Source organism: Saccopteryx leptura, chromosome 3, assembly GCF_036850995.1.
Source record: "Saccopteryx leptura isolate mSacLep1 chromosome 3, mSacLep1_pri_phased_curated, whole genome shotgun sequence".
Taxonomy (NCBI): domain Eukaryota; kingdom Metazoa; phylum Chordata; class Mammalia; order Chiroptera; family Emballonuridae; genus Saccopteryx; species Saccopteryx leptura.
Window position 1 is genome coordinate 46,552,557 of NC_089505.1, and position 20,998 is coordinate 46,573,554.

A 20,998-nucleotide genomic window follows, 5' to 3' on the forward strand; every position below is an offset into this window, starting at 1 on the left:
AGATTTTATTTTCTTCATGGAGTTCAATACCATGTATATGCTGATAATCAAGATTTTTGTCTGTGTGTGTGTGTGTGTGTGTGTGTGTGTGACAGAGACAGAGAGACAGAAAGAGGGACAGATAGAAACAGACAGGAAGGGAGAGAGATGAGAAGCATGAATTTTTGTTGCAGCACCTTAGTTGTTCATTGATTGCTTTCTCATATATGCTGACTGGGGGGGCTACAGCAGAGCGAGTGACCCCTTGCTCATGAAGCCCAAGGTCCCTTCAAGCCAGAGACCTTTGGGTTCAAGCCAGTGATCATGGGGTCATGTCTATGATCCCATGCTCAAGCTGGCGACCTTGGGGTTTCAAACCTGGGTCTTCTGCGTCCTAGTCCCACACTCTTATCCACTGTGCCACTGCCTAGTCAGGCTCAAAAGATTTTTATATATAACTCCCACTAGCTGTGCAGTACTTAACATCCCCTCTAGGACATCAGATGACTATCTCACACTTAATAGAGCTTAACAGAATTATTCTTCAATCTTCTTGTTTTATCCATTTTAAAAAAATTTCTAAATGAAAAAAAATTAAGCATAACATACAGCAGAATCTGTAGGCTTCCCCAAAGCTAAAGAAGGTATGCTTTACTACTGTATACATATTGGATCAGCAGGCAGTACGGACAGCTAAAGACTCCAAAACTCTTGTTTAGATATGTATTTTCTTACCACATATTCTTTCATATAGGATTTAGGGTATGTATGATATGATATTCTAGGTAATTACTTTGCTTATTGGAACTTACAAAAGTGGAACTTTTAATAAGCAATGGATATATAATCTTAAACTGGAAATTATAATGTTTTTATTTTTTAAATGTTGAAAAAATTGGCCTCTCGCTGATAGTGGAGGACTATTCAATCCGAAGAGAATAATTAGAAAAACTGGACAAAGTTTTGAAAAATATATACGGTTTAAATCAATGGAGAGCCAAAAAGTCAAGGAAGAGTTAAGAGGACAACATAAGGGAAGACAGAAATCTAGGGAGATAAGCCTGAAATTTGGGGCCTCCTTCTGGAATTCCAAAAGAGGTAAAGGAAAACCTAGAAAGCCTCAAGAAGTTGGTGGCATAAATAGAGTACAAGGTAAGCTGGAGGCCAAAAAACCATCCATGATTTGTGTGGTGACTCACAGGGCTGCCCTATAGGAATAAGAGTGAACCAGACACAGAACATTCCTCAGTGGCCTGCCACAACTTCAAATCATCTCATCTCTGAAAAAATGAATTGAAGATGATCCAGATTGCTGGTGCCCCAGCTGCTTGCCAGAAGCAAAGGGAAGTTCTCACTGTAGAAGGGTAACAACACCATTATGCTGGGCCTCACATTTTTTCAGTAACTGTTAAAAAATAGAATAGCTGATAAAAAAAAAGGTACACAAAGAGGAAATAACATGAAAACAAAATGAAATCAAATATCAAATACACCAAGAGGGAAAAACAGCTGATGGAACCCAATACACAGGGGCTCCTATGGCATAATGAGACCAACTTAACACTATGGTTTTTATCTATGTGTAAAGCCAGTAGCCACGGCCACCATCATAGCCACCTGGCCCATGCAGGTTCGCACTGGATTTGGACAGACGGTAACGAAACAACAAAGCCAGGAACTGGTGGGCCATCATCTTTAATCTCAGCTTGTACCCGGCGGGCAAGTAAAACACACACTGGGCTCCAAAACCCACTCATTCTGTGCTTACAAAGCTACTGACTTATCCAAGTTTCCTAGAATCAAAGTTCCTAGCTCACCAGCCCCATTCACCTCTGTTCCCCTCTAGCATGGGCTCCTCCTAGAACATAATCACTCTTCTCCCAGAACGTGATCTCTCTTCCTTTTAAAATGTTTTGGTGAGAAAGCCCTCCCCCAACACACATTAATATAATCATGCCCATCCCAAGCAATCACCTGGGCGACATGCTTCCATGTGGGCAGTGCCATCTTTAACAAAGTGAGCATAATATATTTTATCTGCTCAACACTATGCATACCAAATACAAGGAACTACAGATAAAATATAAAAGGAACTAAACAGAATTCTAGATTTAAAAAATATAGTAACCAAAATTGAGTTTTAAAAGGATTTTAAAACAGATTAGACACAGCTAAAGAGAGAATTAGAAAAGAGGTTTGATGCACAGACTACTACATAAATTTGTCCAAATGCTTTTTGTCTATTGTGCGTGATTTATAAATGCTCTACAAAGTGCAAAAGGTTGTTCAAATGCATCTACAAGTTCCAAAGATATCTAAGACAACCTCAATGGTATTTTCATCAGTTATACAGGCTGATAAGTGGCAATCACACTGAGCATAAGCAAGTTTGACTAAGATCAATGGGTCTATAATCTTTATGTAACATCAGGTTGGTTAACTCCTTTGCAGGCTAAACAAATTTTCTGGTGGGCTGATACCAGTCTGCAGATTGGCAGTTGAAAAACACTGTTCTAAAATAACGGAAACTCCATAAGGAATAGAAACAACATTTTTGGAGCTAATGGCTCATAGTTTTGCAAAAATCAATCAATGGTATTAAGCACACATTTGAGAAACCCTGCAAACCCCAAAGGGATAAGAAAAAAGAAAATTATACAAAAGAACATTAAAATAAAGAGATAAAAACCAAAGACAGAGATATTTTTCACAGCAGTCTGAACAAAACAGATTACCCTTTAAAAAACGATTAGACAACAACTGACTTCTCAACATAAAACAACAGAAAGTAAAAGGTACTGAAAAAAAATAACCCCTAACCTAGACTTTTATCCCTACCGAAAATATCCTTCAACAATAAAGGAAGGTGATATAAAAACATTTTTGGAAAACAAAAACCAGATACACAGAGTAATATTTTTACATTTCAGTTGAGCTAAATAATCACATATATTCATCACAGTGTGGGGGTTACGCAAGTTAATTCTCAACAAAGGTCACAGGTTTTGTCTTTTCTAAGAAAGCTCCACTTTATAAGACACCAAGAACAAGTATTGTTTAACAACAATTCAACCCAATTTAGAAACTGAGGAGAGGTAGAGGGTTTAAGAAGGAAAGAGCAACATACATCAATTTGTCAAATGGCTGAATTTCATCAAGTAAAATCTATACAATTGTTCATTATCAACATTATTTATTGTTATTGCTTTAGAAAATTATTCCATGTGAATTTTATAAATGTTTTTAAAGTACAAAATATATCACTTTTACATCTGATGATTTTAATATACAATTTATCACACAAATCATCTGTGATAAATGTCTATAAAAGATGATTCTAAAGCAGCTAAATGTTCACAATAGTCTGAGTGTGATTTAATTTTCTTGAAGGCAAGAAATATTTCTTAAACATCTTTTTAACTCCTATAGCATACTTAGCATACAACTTTGTACACAATAGGTGACCCTAAATAATTTACTTCATAAAAAAAATTCTGAAAGAGAGGAAAGATACTTCATCAGCTCAATTCCAACTGAGAATAATTTTTTCTTATTTTAAAGTTGGTAAATAAAATTACCCTTATTTCAAGATTAGAAGCAGCAAATTTAAATTTCACTCCTTTTATTTTTAAACAGAAACTACTATGATGGAATTAACTTCAGGGAAATCATTTTCATTTTTTACATACATTTAACTAGCTACTAGAATATATAAGATGAAAGGATCCCTTTGGAAATTCAGTAGACACTTATCAAGGATTTAAATTATGACTGAATTACTTTCAAAATACATTATCGACCTGGTTTTACGAGTGCTTTCATTTATCAGCGTGTAGAAAAAGCCACCAGTGCTGTGGCACAAAGATTCAACAAGTTGGTAAATTAACTTTTTACATGATGTCAAGAAAATCAGACATTTTTATAAAAGAGTGTCCAATAATTAGGACAGTCTATAATTCATAGTGTATTTCAAGTTAGGGGAAATAACAAAGGAATGGAGAAAAAAATCAATAATCATATGGATAAATTGTTGAATCTGGGTAATCAGTAAAAAGCATGTGAGTAAAAAACAGGACTAGGATTGATAAATTAGTATAAAGTCTCTTCTTTCTCTTTAAAGAAACGGTTATGTTTTTCTGGTTCTTAATAAGAATAAACACACAACTGAGTCAATTTTAAAAAGAAGTAAAAGGAGTAAAAAAAATAAAAATCAATAAAGGTGTAAGAAAAAGTCACCTATAATTGTATATTTTTAGAATTATCACTGTTCCCCAAAAAGAAAGAGCATAAGAAACTAGTCTTCATTGCTCGTTAGTAGGTAGATACAAAGTAATTTTCCTTCTAAAATGCACACATCATTTAGATTTATTAGATGACACTACTGAAAGATTTGTTTTTGGGGCCATCCCAATGCAAGTGTTCTTGCCAAGGTGTCATTCCATTCTTGCATTAACACATGGGATCAAATAAATGGAATTCCCTCCCCCCCCCCCACCCCCATCCACGTCTCAAAGTCACTGAGTGCTGGGAAACAACAGAAATTTATTTTCTTCTGGAGATGAATCAGAAGGCAGACCATCATCTGGTAGCCAGCATATGATTCAGCAGAGCTTTGTACAAAAAAAGTATAAAGTTCAAAAACGACCCCAAAAGTGTTTTGGAAGTCGTGGACTGTTTTTCTCCTGCCTGGAATCACTGCCGGCAGCATCTATGAACTCCTGACTGTGTGTAACTGAAGAACCCACCACGATGACTAGTGACTTTTAAAGACCAGCCAACAACAAGTACTTAGGGACCAGCAAATACAGGTAGGAAAAATGGAAATGTGTGACAATAGGTTTTTATGGCCAATGCTGTAATTAAATGAAAAACAAGGCACAAATATTATGACTATTTTTAACAATTTCTCTGAAGAGATAAAATATATTTATACAGAGAGAATATGATTCTTGTTTCTGTGTTTCATAAGATTGTGTTTGTAGCTTTTCCTCCATGAAGCAACGGGTAAATAAAAAGCAAATCATTAACTAACTCAATATCTTTTTCTGGGTTTGAAGAGATGTGAGGCGAATTAAACGGGAGGAAACATCCACACAGATGCACAAAACATGAAAGCCAGTGTTTGAAACTGCATGTGCCTTCAAATGACCGTCTTTACAGCACTCCCAGACCTGCACTCACTTTTATAATACTAAACATCTCCCAACAATGGGAGATGACCGGGACAGATAATTACAGTTATTATGTAATAAAAACTGCAGTACAGTAATTTGTATTTATTTCAGCTATTAAACTAGTAAATTCTGGGGAGTTTAGAGAAATTGCCTTCTTTTGAGCTCAAGCTGCCAATTATGTGTGATACTCTCTAAAAAGGAAATGTTTGAAATAAAAGATGGGAAGACAGGGCTGAAAAGGAAAGTACCAACAAACGGAATCTAAATCTATGCTTTTCATTCCTCCGGATGTTCTTGTAGTGCATGTAAGGTATCTGGCTTGTATACTTTAAGAATGTCGTCCATCTTTTAGACTACTAACCAAGGGCCCCAGTTCAGAAGAGGCTCCACAGATGGGTCAGGTCAGCCACTGGTCTTTAGTAATGTTTATGATTTCCCTCTCAAAGCCTCTGAACTGAAGCTTGATTTCATCTTTCCATCTATTTTCACTATTTCACTATTCTAACTGATTTGTTTTGTTAAGGAATTGGCCCAAATTTGGAGAGGACAGGGAGATAGCCCCTCCTGTGGATTTCCACGCATTTCTGTTATGGTCTACCGAAAAAGAGGAGCTTAGAAAAAAGCAGTTTTATATAGCCTTGGTTTCCCTTTGGACTCAAACCTCTTCAGCAATTCATGTTAATTATTTTTCAGATTAAAAAAAACAAAACGATTCTGTTTAAGACTTCAACACTGGTTTTTGGCAGACAGGTTTTTCAACATAGTTTCAACTCTTTGAACCTGTCCCACAGTTCAGTTCCCACTGTCTGGGCTTCCAAGATAGCCATGGCCAAAGGATTGAAGTGAGTGTGCAAGTCCATAAAAAGTTATTTGTCTAGGGTTCCACTACCGTAACAACTGGTCCCACACAATGAGTTTTACGGAACTTAAGAGCACTACAATAAATTTGAAAGATTGCGGGGATTTGGGGGTGGGAATCCTTATTCTTAAACTAAGTTAATCAAGAAAACATGAGATTGAGGGAAAAGCAGCAAAATATCTGGGACAGCAAATGTTGGGGATACATACAAGTTTTGCTGTCCCCATTCCCACCCCAAATAATCCAGGGAATTGCAGCCCAAGGTGAATTTCTTTCCTTTCTGGTCTTATTTGTTCAGAGGGGAGGTAGTGTTACGGAGTGCACTGAGGCCAAGAGAAAACAGAACACCACAGCTGTCATGAGGAAAGATGCAGGAATCCTGCTTCCCAGGAAGGAAGTGGCTCCTCCACGGACCAGGGGCTAGCGGCATGAGCTGGAGCCCTGAGGAGGACATCATGGATGCTGTTCAGAGTTGTGTTGTGATGAGAGAGTGGGATGGGAGGGTAGACTTGAGCACAGTTATTGTTATGTAATCTTTATTATCTTCATATCCATATAGATCTTTGATAAAGTTTTCAAATGTTGTTCTCATTCATGATACATTGAATTTTAAAAGCAAATGTTATGACCCCCTGCAACTCCCTGCCCTGACAGCCATCAGCTTGCTTCCTATCTGTGAGTCTGGCTTGATATTGCTTGTTAGTTCATTCTGCTCATTAGATTTCACAGGAGTGAAATGATATGGTACTTGTCTTTCTCTAACTGGCTTATTTCATTTAGCATACTGCTCTCCAGGTCTATTCATGCTGTGGCAAAGGGTAAGATTTCCTTCTTTTTTATGGCTGAGTAGTATTCCAACATGTAAATGTACCACAGCTTTATTATCTACTCATCTACTGATGGGCACTTGGGCTGCTTCCCAATTTTGGGAATTGTAAATAACATTGCAATGAACATAGGGGTGCATATATTCTTTCAAATTAGTGCTTCAGGTTTCTTTGGATAAATTCCTAGAAGTGGAATCAATGGGTCATAAGAAGGTTCCATTTTTAATTTGAGATAACGTCACACTGCTTCCCACAGTGGCTGCACCAGTCTGCATTCCCAGTGCAGAGGATTCCCTTTTCTCTATCTACCTCCTTGCCAGCACTTGTTTATTGATTTATTGATGATTGTAGGACTGGGTGGGAGTGGTAGAGGGATTGAGCAAAAAAGAAAAAGAGCCTGACCTGTGGTGGCGCAGTGGATAAAAGCATCGACCTGGAATACTGAGGTCGCTGGTTCAAAACCCTGGGCTTACCCAGTCAAGGCACATATGGGAGTTGAAGCTTCCTGCTCCTCCCCTCCTCTCTCTCTGTCTCTCTCTCTCTCCCCCCTAAAATGAATAAATAAATAAAAATAATTAAAAATTAAAAAAAAAAAAAAAAAAGAAAAAGAAAGAAAAAATTCATGGACACAGACAACAGTGTGGTGACTGGTGAGGGAAGAGTAATAGAGAAGGTGGAGCAGAGTACAGAAGGGATCAATGGTCACGGATGGTGACTGTACTTGGGCAGTAAACACACAATACACTGTACAGGTGATGGGTTGTAGAATTGTGCACCTGAAACCCGTATAATTCTGTTAACTAATTTCAGTGCAATATATTCAATCAAAAGAAAAAAAAAATAAAAGCAAATGTTATGAAAGTGTCCTAAGAATATCTTCAGTGTCATCCATCTGATTTCATCCCTCTGTTTCTACTGTATCTTTTAAGGCAACTGTAAATGAGCCCCAGAAAGGCTTCCTACATCCTCCTCGTCTGCTGCCAATGAGGAAATATTACCTCCCCTCCATTACTTTCCCTCGTCTTCTCTATTATACATCCCTCTATACTTTGTACTATACACAGCACGGTAACCCTTTCACAGACTCTAATAAGCTAAGTTTGGAACTTTGGGATTGAAAAGCAGAGACCACATAATGCCTCTTTTCAAACCTGCAAAATCAAAGTGCATTAATTTTGTCAGAAAATCAGAAAGGCAGAGACCGAGGAAAACTCCATAGAAAGGAAATGTTAAACAAAAAATGAGGCAAATGGAAAATATCATTCTTTATTATATTTATTCTTCCCCCAAATGAAGGATAATCAGAAACAAGTGGCCACTAATACTTTTCCAAAGTAAAAAAATGTTATTGACCTTAACATAACTTCAAGGTTTTTATGCAATGGCACAATAAGAGTATATTAGGCCACTATCATATTTCATTGTAGGAAATAGTTTATTACTGAACTTGATGTAAGTCAATGAAATTTTTAGTAGCTTATTCCCAACCTTCAGTGCCTTTAGGTAACTTTTTATGTTAGTTTCTTGCATTTTCTTGCATATTCTTCCAGTGTCTTTTTGTATAAATACTTACTTATCCATCCCAATCCTGTTCATACAAAAGATAGCATAAAATGTATACAGCTCTGTATCATGCTTTTACCAAAAGTTACATATTCCAGAAATCTTTCCATTTCAGGATATGTGGTTTCCTCCCTCCCTCCCTGACTCCCCCCCCATTCCCTCTTTTCTCTCTCTCTCTCTCTCTCTCTTTTTAAAGGGGAAGCATATTATTTCTTTGTGTGGCTGCACTGTGGCTTATTCGACTAGTCCCTTTTAGATGAATAAATGCCTTATTTCCCATCTTTTCCTTTTATACCAATGTTGTAATAATGGATACTATGGTTTGCATGTCCTTTCACTGATGAATAGAATACTGATAGGTAAATGTATTTGTAATTTTTGATTGATTCAAAGTCATTTTAAATTGTTTGCCTTAGTCTTGTAAAGTACACGGTCAAATTTCTTAAACTAGATTTAATGTATTATATTATTTAATTTCAAACTATGGTCTTGGTCAAAATTTGGTTTACAAAGGTCCTTTAGGTGACCTAGCAAATGTCATTGATTTTCAGAAGAGGTGCTTGTGCTGATGAGTTACAAGAGCCCTAAAATAAAAATGAATACTGGCCCTAGCTATGTAGTCTGTTGGTTAGCCTGTCTTCCCGATATGCCAAGGTTGCGGGTTTGATCCCCATTCAGGGCACACACAAGAAACAAGCATGAGTGCATAAATAAGTGAAACAGCAAATCAGTGTTTCTTTCTCTCTTCCTTCCCCTCTCTCTGTAAAATCAATTAAAAAAAAACGAACAAACCAAACAACTAATACTATAAAGTACTAACTAAAGCAATCATTCATAATAAAAAAAAGTATCATCTTTCTCATATTATCCCAGATCCTTGGAGCATTTTGAAGTTAGGAAACTATAGCCATATTAAATATTTATACCCTTAAATAATTCAAATGAAGAAATATGTCAATGCTATATTTATTAAGCTGGCCACATATAGAGTCTATAAACTACCTGTGAAAATGAAGTTCTATTGTAATAATGGCCTCATTACAAATCGGCACAGGGACTAAAAACAAAATAGATAAAAAAACAATGTGTTAGTAATTTTTAAAAATCCTCAATGATGTTTTCTATTTTTATCTCAGATGAAATATTGTATTTTCTCAAAACAACTCATTATTTCTCCTCATGTACAAGACATTATAGCTAAATCAAGAAATGTAATAAGATATGCCTGCTAAGAAGCATCTCCCAATTATTAATCCTAAGGCATAAACAGTCAAACATTAGTTTGATGAGTGAAATAAAACAGAACAAATAAGAAATTATTTAGTTCCGTCATGAAAAACAACCAAATATTTATCAGGGAGGACCTCTCCCTTTCATACTTAAATTAACCTGGGAGTTTACAAAATAAACACCATGAACAGTGTACTTTCAAACCGTTCTATTATGTCACTGTGCTAGCATTTTGTTTTAAAAAAGCAAATACTTTTTTTTTTAAAAGCAAATACAAAATTTTGTGTATTTTTTTAAAATCAACATTTTGCTGGAAGACCTAAAAGAAGGTTGACATTAAAATTCCAAAACATGGGTAAGATCACCTGTAGCAAGGAGTACATGTTTGGGTGACTCTGTTGTCAGGGTTCAGGAAGTAAACAAGTGTTGCCTTGTTTACTTTTGAATTGATCAAAAAAGCATGCATCTCCCTGAGAGGAAAAACGGATTACTATGGAGGGTGTTCGGACACAGGAGTGGAAAGACATCAAGCCCTCAGTGACAGCAACTTCTCATTTAGCCAAAAGCATCACTTCAGATATTTTGCTGTTTCAGTAAAGTGTTAAATTTACCAATTATTTTAAAATTTCACATATTTAAAATTTTAGCATTATCACTAAATAACCAAAAGTAAAAATTATAGTTATATTAATGCTGTTCCAAGGCACAAAACTATTATTATAAACAAATGTTGATCTGAGACCCACAATTTAACATCTTTTTGGTCAACCCCTTCAATGAGCACATAACCAAGACAAGCCCAGCAACAGTCCCTGTAGACATGCATTACCCGTGCTCGTTTAGAAGGTGTGCGTGCATTTTCTGAGTTCAACACATATACTTTTACACTGAAAAGGTACCTGGAAGATCTGGCATTTACTAAGAACTGCTGTTACGCTGAAGGTTGTTTTGCCAGACTGCATTTCTGTTCATCTGTCTTCTCCCAAATCCCACACACTCGGTAAAGAAACAAACTGTCAAGGTCCACCTGTGCCAACCAAGGCTCAACAGCTCTAAAATGACAGGAACTATTCAGGTCACCGCATGCAAGGTAAGAAACGAAAATTACTAAAACCACAAAGGTATTCTGTTGAACTACATGAAACTGCTGATATTTGACTGTTTTTGATAAATGAAAGTAGCCATTTCAATTGGTTCAACTTAGTTTACTTCAGAAGCCTGACTAAAAATAGAGGGGTTTATGATCAACAGTTGATTCAAGGAGATTTAAAAACTGGAATGAAATGTTTTGCAACTTAAAACTTCAATGAAGAAATAGAGTATTATCTTTTTGTTCCATTTTGAACTCTAATTGAACAGAGACTATATCGAAACTATATCGAAAGATAAAAGTGAATCTCCTCATCCGACAACAGCTACGGGTTCTCTAAGAGAGCGAACTTCACCATCAAGGTGTCTGTGAAACTCCAGAGCTGATGTTTGTGGATATTCTGAACAAGAATATGATTTTAAAATATACTGACCTTTTACATGTCTTATGCAAATATAACAAATTAGAGCAAAAATCATACAAGGTTATAATTTCTACAAGTTTTTAAGAAACAGTTAATTCCAATTAACTTAGCTATTCAAATATTACATTATTTATGTGTGGATAGTATATGTATGTATATGTGTTAGTACATATATATCAGATACATTTTGTTAAATGCTACATATTAAGGTACTTTGAGTGATTAATAAGAGTTCACTTCTTTTCCAAAAGCAATGTAATTCAGCCATCTAGTGGTAAAGCATAAAGCCATCATTTCTCTGTGTTTTATTATACTATAAAAATAAGACTAGCAGTATGGAAGGTTGTTTAAATTTACTGTTTCTTTTCTCTGGTGAGTTCACAGAGCTTAATCAAGAGGTCACAGACATTTTTTAGTGAACCTTTAAAAAATCACGTTTAAATATTAACATGGCCAGGCATTAGTTTTCAAGTTATTTTTTATTATACTTTCATGAGCCATAAAATTATAAAACATTCTACCAAAAATTCTTAATACCTTAGCAAATAAGAAATTTGGCCCTGACTTTGCCAACACATATCTTAAGCCTACAGAAGACAGTCTATTGGGAATGGAGTTACACATGTAAGTCACAGAAATGTAGTAAGTGCTATCATAAGGCCCTGCGGGAGCAGATAGAGGGATGTTTAAACCTGATGAGCTTCCCTGGAGATGATAGTTAAGCTAAATTTTGGAAGACAAAATTCACTAGATGGGAAAGGGGGATTAAAACACCGATCAATGTGTATTAAGACAAAGGAAAAAGAACATCAAGAGATTTGCCATGGTTACAACAATCTTTACATTAAAAATAGGGAAAAGCAGCTGGTGAAGTGGTGGGAAATGTGAGTAGAGAGTTTATGAAAAGCTGTGACATGAGCCTTCTCTTCACCTTCTGTGCTTGTTTTCTTCAATGTTCACCTATAGATGGGTTCCTTCCAAGTCTGTTACCTCCATACCAAATCTCTCTGAAACTCTATATTCATACAAGGCAAATAAAGTATTGAAATCCAACAGATACTTCCAACTCTACATGTACAAAGATACAACCATCATCTGTGAAAGATCTGCCCATTTTCTTGTACCCGAAATCTTAATGAATGGAGCCACAAACCTTCAAGTGACCAAGCTTAGAACCTCAGTCATTTCTTCACTCCCACTTCCCCCAATCAAAAGAAATGTAAGATTCTACCTCCTTACTATACTTTGTAAAAACCTAACTTCTCTATCTCCTGAAACCCCTAAGTTTACTCCCATATCATCTTTTAGCAACACAATTACAGCAGTTTCCTGATTCCTAACTCCCTGTATCTAGTAAGTTTCAAACAGAGTGTTGGAAATACCGGTCTGGAGAGGAGGCAAGAGATCTTAGGAAGAAACCAGGTAAGGTAGAAATCAGCATGTAAATAAACAGGGAGTGAAGTTGTGACAAAGAGTGTGATTATCCAGTCACCCTCTGTGATACAACGAGGACCAAACATAGGACCTTTGGGAGTCCCAACACTCATAGGATGAGCCGAGTAGAAAAAGAAATCAAGGAATAAATAAGAAGTCAGAGCTGATAAGGAGACCAGAGAGAGAGGGAGAAAGAAAGCCAAGATAAGACTGAATTTTGAGAAACAGTGATTATAATGTCAGATATTTAGAAGAATGGTAATGTGACTACTGAAAACAGATCACTGGACCGAGCATGTTAGTTTCTGGTTGATCTTATTAATCATGGGCGTCAAGGACTGCAAAAATGTGGAGCAGTTATCCAAGAAGTATGGCTGTGAAGGGAGAGAGGAAAAGAGAAAACTAAAGAGCCTTAGAATGGTTTCTCCTTTCATTTCATAACATTCAAAGCCTTGAATATGTTAAGGGGTTTACACAAGGATATGGTGAAGATAGGATGGAGAATAAGTGTCAGAATAAAAGTCCCATTTGAGACAGAGGGGATGAGTCCAACATACAGGAGCTGGACCGCCTTGGAGAAAGAGCAAGGCACCTCAGTCTCTGAGTCAGTAGTATGGATAATCACCATCATAGATGAAATTAAAGGTAGAGGAGAAACTGAAAAAGTTATATAATGTTTTCTCTTATTTTTGAAACAAGATGCAAAGGGATCTATCTCAGGTAGAAGAAGAAGGGGATGAAATGAAAGAGATAGAATTTAAGTATTAATAAAAGAAGTTGACCAGTCAATTGTGGTGTATGCTACTTTAACGTGTCAAAACTCTAATCACTAATAGGTGAAAAAGAATCAAATAGCTCCTATATTTTCTAGTCATATATTCTCATTTTAAACTCTAAATCTCCAAACTACTTTAAAATTTGTATTTCAGACGTCAACTGCACTGAAAGTACAATGAAAATGAAGACAGTACTTCCTTTTAGAGTGGACTAGGAGATACAAACTTCACAAACTCCATCTCCAAAATTTCCATTTCTTTTCCCTTTTTAAGGAGTGGTGTACGAGATTCAACTAGGTCACTGTAATCCTGCATCTTAGTCAAATAAGTGGCTTAGTAAAATAGGTTTTTTAATAAAGTTGGCATCAATTACTCCCCAAATAACATGTCCTTCTAAAACTTCAGAAGCCAAAATAAACACCTTGGTGCTCCAGAAACAAAAGAATGTCTGAAGAGACAAAATGATTAGTTTATAAATGTCTCAACAACCAAGAAAAGAACTGTTATTCTTTACAGGTTATAGTGAAATATTTTGTTGCTGCTTTTTAAAATTTTAAGTTTTGTTTAAGGCTGGCATTTATTATAAAAAAGCTAAAATGGACAGACTTTATTCTCATTATAAATGGGAAGGAGGAATAAAAAATGAATGGTTTCCAACACACTATCTAAAAACCTAACACTATATTTAACAACCTAATATATTTTTCAATGTGCACTGTTCTCTTGATAACTTTGTAAACTTTAAAAGCATATCAAGAGACCACAATAAAAATTATTTAAGTTTAATGGCCCACATTAGCAAACCTAAATGAGAAACAGCATGCAAATGCTCAATTATTTCAAGTGAATAAATGAATGACTGGAATAAAATTTTGCTCTACAAATTCCCTTTAATCCCATGGTAATTTGGATGATGTAAACCAAAACCAGTATAAGTTGAAAACATTTATTTTTTCCTGTGTTATTAGCCAAGACAATATGTACAGTAATATGTATTTGCATATATGAATGGAATTTAAGATGGCTGATACGCTCATTGGAAGGCACAGCATTCTGATATGAGGGTCCTTAACGATGCAGGCAGAGAGGGAGACAGAGAGTCACGGTTCAGGCACTGACAGCAGTGGAAGGTGGGCACGAGAACTGTACGGGAGCAAAACAAAGGGCTGAACAGGTGATACAAACTGTGAGTAGGAGCTGCAAATTCTAATCCCTGAGCACATTCAGAAAGATATGAAGCTCCATAGAGGTTGAGATTTCAATCGACAGAAGGTAACATTTTTAAGTGCCATAAAACATTGTAAAGTATAATCTTATTAATTTATAAAAAAAAAACTTATGACCTAAAATTGTTCATAAAACTTAAATGCCAATCAAATGTATGTAATGTTTAAGTATAAACACTGTATATATTACATATAATTTTAATTGAAATTCCCAAATTCATCACATTTGATGTTTACAGATTGTGTCTACTGATACGAGAAATGCTCTTTAAGGGTCTACTATATACATGTATAAACCTCCAACTCTCTAGCTTCCCTAGATTCAGATATTATATTAAATGACAAGAATATATGACAGATAGCAATAATAGCAAGCAATGTCAAATAAAAGCAAGCTTACCAAATATTGCTAGATTAATGCCCCAATCTCTAAATATTTGTAGTGTTTAAATATTACCCTTATCTAGATATCTCACTCTATCTATACTATATTATTCTAGTACAAAACATTTTTTTTTTTGAGAGAGAGAGAGAAAGGAAGAGAGAGAGATGAGAAGCTTCAACTCATAGCTGAGGCACCTTAGTTCATTGATTGCCTTCTCTTATGTGTCTTGACCGGGAGGCTCCAACCAAGCCAGTGACCCCTTGCTCAAGCCATTCAAGCCAGAGACCTTTGGCCTCAAGCCAGCGACCATGGGGTCATGTCTATGATCCCACACTCAAGCTGGTGACCCCACACACAAGTTGGTGAGTCCATGCTCAAGGAGGATGAGCTCATGCTCAAGCTGGGTGACTTCAGGGTTTTTGTTTTGTTTTGTTTTGTTTTTTAGAGAGACAGAGGGAAAGTTAGAGAAAGGGATAGATAGGGACAGACAGATAGGAACAGAGAGAGAGAGATGAGAAGCATCAATCATCAGTTTTTCATTGCGACACCTTAGTTATCCATTGATTGCTTTCTCATATGTGCCTTGACCATGGGGCTACAGCAGACCGAGTAGCCCCTTGCTCGAGCCAGCTACCTTGGGTACAAGCTGGTGAGCTTTTTCTCAAACCAGATGAGCCTGTGCTCAAGCTAGAGAGCTTGGGGTCTCGAACCTGGGTCCTCTGCATCCCAGTCCGACGCTCTATCCACTGCGCCACCACCTGGTCAGGCAACTTCAGGGTTTTGAAACTGGGTTGTCTGCGTCCCAGGCCAACACTCTATCTACTGTGCCACTTCCTGGTCAGGCCCCAAAACACTACTTTCTTAAGTGATCTAGTAACCACTGATTCCCCAAAGTTCAGCACACTGCAGCCAGATATCTAACTAGGTCATTCTTAAATACCCTTTATACCTAGCCTCTAATTGCCCTTGTTAAAGATGAGACCAGGGCCTACAAAACTATGTGATCTAGCCCCTTAAGTCTCATCTTTCATGGCCCACAAACCTTCTTTAAGGTGCTCAATAACAGTTTGGTGGTCTCTTCAAAGGGAGCTCTCCAGAGAAATAAAGGTAAAATGCTATACTGGCAGCTTCACTTGTACCTAGCTCTGAAGGGGAATACTGGACTTCAGATAATAAGCCATGAGTCTTAACCCTTAATATTTGTGTTAATTGTATTTCTTTTCAATTTCCTCATCTCTAAAGAAAGGAGACTGGCCAAAAAGATCTCTAAGAATCTTCAAGATCTCCAATTCTATAATTCTTTTTTTATTTTTATTTTTATTTTTGTATTTTTCTGAAGCTGGAAATGGGGAGAGACAGTCAGACAGACTCCCGCATGCGCCCGACCAGGATCCACCTGGCACGCCCACCAGGGGGCGACGCTTTGCCCACCAGGGGGCGATGCTCTGCCCCTCCGGGGTGTCGCTCTGTTGCGACCAGAGCCACTCTAGCGCCTGGGGCAGAGGCCAAGGAGCCATCCCCAGCGCCCGGGCCATCTTTGCTCCAATGGAGCCTTGCTGATGGAGGGGAAGAGAGAGACAGAGAGGAAGGAGAGGGGGAGGGGTGGAGAAGCAGATGGGCGCTTCTCCTGTGTGCCCTGGCCGGGAATCGAACCCGGGACTTCTGCACGCCAGGCCGACACTCTACCACTGAGCCAACCGGCCAGGGCTCCAATTCTATAATTCTTCATAACTTATTTTACATGGAGAGTTGAGATTCAACAGTTCTGCCCCCATCGCTACACTGAATTTGTATACCTACATTAAGTTCAAGGATTTTCTTTACAATTCAGTGCTGCACTAGGCACTGGGGTGTTTCTGGAAAATATTCCTTTAATTTTAGGTCTAGCTACCCTTTTGACAGCTGTCCTTTGGTTCACCTTTGTGCTATGTACTTCCCAACTCAAACACCACTGTGTGGAAAGCTCCATCTCAGACTCAACTTATTTACCCTACAAGAGTAATAGTTGAACAGTGTTCTGTTCGTATTGGCAAGAAAATAATTTAAAAGATTATAATCCTCAAAATGTAGAGTCAGTCTAGTAAAGAAACACACCCTCTATTCTATTTCCTGTCATGCACAGTAGGACGAAGTATATAGAAATGGCTTATTCTGCTCTGAAATTTTTATAATTATGAAAAGTGACTTAAGCTAGTAATTATGAAAACATTCTTAATTTAACATTTAGAACTCACTGAGTAATTTAAATTGTGTTGAAGTTGCTAATTATATCACCTACACCTTCAAATTCTGAACCAAGTGTGTAATTACCCAAAATGTCCTGCCAGACAAAATGTATTTTGAGAATTTTGTTGGTTTACTGTCCACCTGTGTTTATCCATGGATTATGTACTTGTCTTATAATAAAGACAGAAAAAATTAAGAAACACATGAATTAGGGTAAAAATCCAAATGTCTAAGAAAGTTTGAGCAGCATCCTCAATATCCATGACTTAAATTATTAGTATGTCCTAGTGATAAAAAAAGGATTCACTCCTTTTTTTTTGTATTTTTCTGAAGTTGGAAACGGGGAGGCAGTCAGACAGACTTCCGCATGCGCCCGACCGGGATCCACCCGGCACGCCCACCAGGGGGCGATGCTCTGCCCATCCGGGGCTTCGCTCTGTCGCAACCGGAGCCACTCTAGCGCCTGGGGCAGAGGCCAAGGAGCCATCCCCAGCGCCCGGGCCATCTTTTGCTCCAATGGAGCCTTGGCTGCAGGAGGGGAAGAGAGAGACAGAGAGGAAGGAGAGGGGGAGGAGTGGAGAAGCAGATGGGCGCCTCTCTTGTGCGCCCTGGCCGGGAATCGAACCCAGGACCTCTGCACGCTAGGCCAATGCTCTACCACTGAGCAAACCGGCCAGGGCCAAGGATTCACTCTTTAGAATAAACTGTAACCTATAAATTAGTGTTATATAATATCTGTTACTGAAAATATTTCTTTGGCTGGATCCTTATTTTCCCTGTCATGCTTTTATTTTGACTGACTTACAGAAATGACTATAAAGTTAGCTATTCAAAATATGTTTAAAAATATAAGTCAGTACACTTAAGTATATATATATTCATAGATATAAATTTTTATTGCTTTTAGAGGGGGGGAGAGAGAGGGAGAGAAAGAGAGAGAGAGAGAGAAAGAGAGAGAGAGTTGGTGAAGAGTGGGAAGCAGCAACTTGTATTAGTTGCTTCTCATATGTGCCTTGACCAGGCAAGCCCAGAGTTTTGAACTAGCGACCTCGGCATTCCGGGTCAAAAAGCTTTATCCATAGCATCACACTCAGACACTTAAATGTATCTTAATACTAAATATTATTTTGCTCATTTGCTTTTTTCATAGGGAAAAACAAAAATTCTCAAATTTTATTTAATAATGATATTGTTATATAAACCAGCCATTTCTTCTGTAACAAAAATATTGCTGTACTTTAAAAATACATATAAATTCTGTTATCATCATTAACACGTCCACTAATTAGCAGGTCTAGTATTTTGAGAGTATAATGCAAACTGACATTCATAATGACAGTCTTAAATAATGCAAGATTCAGTAATATTACCTAAAAAAATATTAACTAAATTTTAGGATAGTTATTTACAACTGCATTCCAATGTTAAGAAAAACAGGCAATATTTGGAGGACTTATATAGCAAAATGCAATGAAAACAATGCCACATTCTCTTTTCAATTGCTCTTAGTCCTTTTATACAATGTACTTTGGAATAGATTATCCTTGTACATGTTGCAACATTCAAAAGGTGAAGACCAGCAGACCTGCATACAATGAAAAGTCAGTCTTCTTCCCACAGCACCCTTCACCCACCCAAACCCCTTGCCAAAAGGCAATCACTCTTACTAGTTTCTTACTAAAAAAAAACTATTTGAGATGTTCCACGCTACACATACAATTATGTGTATGTTACACAAGTGCTGTTTACCACAGACTCTATGCTACACACTTTTTTTCTACTAAATATATTTGGAAGTCCTTCTATATCAATCTATAACAAGGTGCCTCCAACTTTTTAATGATTCATTAGTGTTTCATTGTTCCTATGTATGCAAATGTACCTAGTTTTTATTAGTGAGTATATGAGCAGTTTCCATCTTTTGGTATTATTATAAACAACAGTGTAAAAAATAACCCTGTATATACATTACCTGTATACATGCAATTTTATCTGTAGGATAAATTCTTAGAGATAGAATTCTTGGGCAGAGGTCATGTACATTTAAAATTTTTTAAGTTTATTAATTTACACTTCCTGTAGCAGTTTCTACTTGCAATTTGTTATGAGTGAGAATATACATTTTGCATAGTTTAAAGCCATTTATAATTACTTTTCTGTTAACTGATTATTTCCTTTACCCATTATTCAACTGGATTATTTTGTTTTTAATAATTTCTAAAGAAACTCATACATTATAAGACTATGAGCACCTTATCTATTACATGAGTTTGAAGTTTTTCTCCCATTCTGCCATTTGTCTTTAATTTTGCTGCTATTTTTTTCTTATATGTAGAATTTTTGTATGTTGTCACATTCATACATTTTTTTATGGTTTCTGGGTTTGGAATCATATTTAGAAAGGTTTTCTGACTCAAGGATTAAATATATATAAATATATATCTGTAGGTATGTATGTATAAATCTCTCATATTTTCTAAAGGCAATTTTATAATTTCTTTTTTTATGTTCAGATCTTTGACCTTGATGGAATTTATTTTGGTGTTAAATGTGTGTGTACAACTCTCTTCGGATGACTACCCATGGGTCAAACACCATTTATTCAGTAATTCATCTTCCACTGATTTGAAATATCTTTATCGTATACTAAATTTACCAGTGCCTTTGGATCTACTTCTGGACTTTCTATTCAGTTTTAATGCTATCATTTTTAAACAATATGGATCAGAAAGAATGTCTAGTACACTAAAGCAAGAAATATGTTGTATCATAATTACAGAAAACTAAAAGATACACATAAAATAAATATTTCTCCTCCCCTTGACTCTTACTTGTTAATTCAGTTACCCTTGCCCTCACCATTGGTACATACTTCCTTTTTTTAAGAAGAATGTTTTCAAGGAGCCAGCTGAGAATTTTCCGTGCTTTGACCCAAAGGGACTTCTTTCCCTCATCTTGAGTGAAGAAACTAATTAATTACTTATGGCATGTAGCTTCAGGGAAATTCACTTTTCCCCTTTTTATTTCAATTTGGCAGGTCAGTATAACGAAGTCCATTTAACAAACTATCTAGAATCAGGTTGATGCCACCGACTCAAAAAGTACACATCCAGTGGTTTTCTGCAGCCTGATAACTTTCCATGTGCTTTTTAACCATAAACTACATAGATTCAAATCTCAGAATATCTACATTCATTCATTCAGAATTATTTCACACCATACTCCAGGTGAAACCTTTTCCCTCAGATCTTGACCCCAACTGCTGGCAACTAGCACATTAAAAACAAATCCAATAACTTTCAACAAAGTTGTGCAGAGAACAGTCAATGCTATCAGTCTAAAATCTGTTTTAAATAGTCTCATTTTGAACTATCTGCCAAACAGAGGTTTTAGTCTCCTATCATGCATATTTGTGGCTGGGATATGGTGAACTAGCTCAGAGTCATCAGGGACCAATCACTGACTCACCACTCTGGTTTACTTCCTGTGATCTCACCCCACCCTCTGAAAAATTCTGTTACTGTTATAAAGTCTAAGAAACAGTCATCCCAAAGTCTGGTGTGGATTACAAGTAAATGCTAAGAATCTATTTACTAGCTTATTGAAAATCAAACTTAACTTCAATATATCCAAATATTTGAGTTCTACATTTAGAATCTTGTATTTTAAGTAATATGGTAAATTAGGGAAAACAAGTTCAAGAAACATTATTTAGCAGCTCAGTATATGGAATGGACACAGATGTTTGTTCTCATTTACATTTCAATTCTGTAATAAGACTACACATATCTTTTTCTATTGTCTG

General features: G+C 36.6%; 2 protein-coding genes across 4 annotated transcripts in view; one reads left to right on the plus strand and one right to left on the minus strand.

Moving 5' to 3' along the window:
- NT5DC1 (5'-nucleotidase domain containing 1) overlaps positions 1–20,998 on the minus strand; it is a 147,752-nt gene that overhangs the window by 83,895 nt on the left and 42,859 nt on the right. The window lies entirely within an intron of this gene.
- Positions 4,565–20,998, plus strand: part of COL10A1 (collagen type X alpha 1 chain) — a 37,344-nt gene continuing 20,910 nt past the window's right edge. For both annotated transcript variants that reach the window (XM_066373410.1, XM_066373414.1), the window contains exon 1: positions 4,565–4,787. The gene's annotated coding sequence lies outside the window, so the exon portion shown is untranslated. The remainder of the gene's footprint in view (positions 4,788–20,998) is intronic.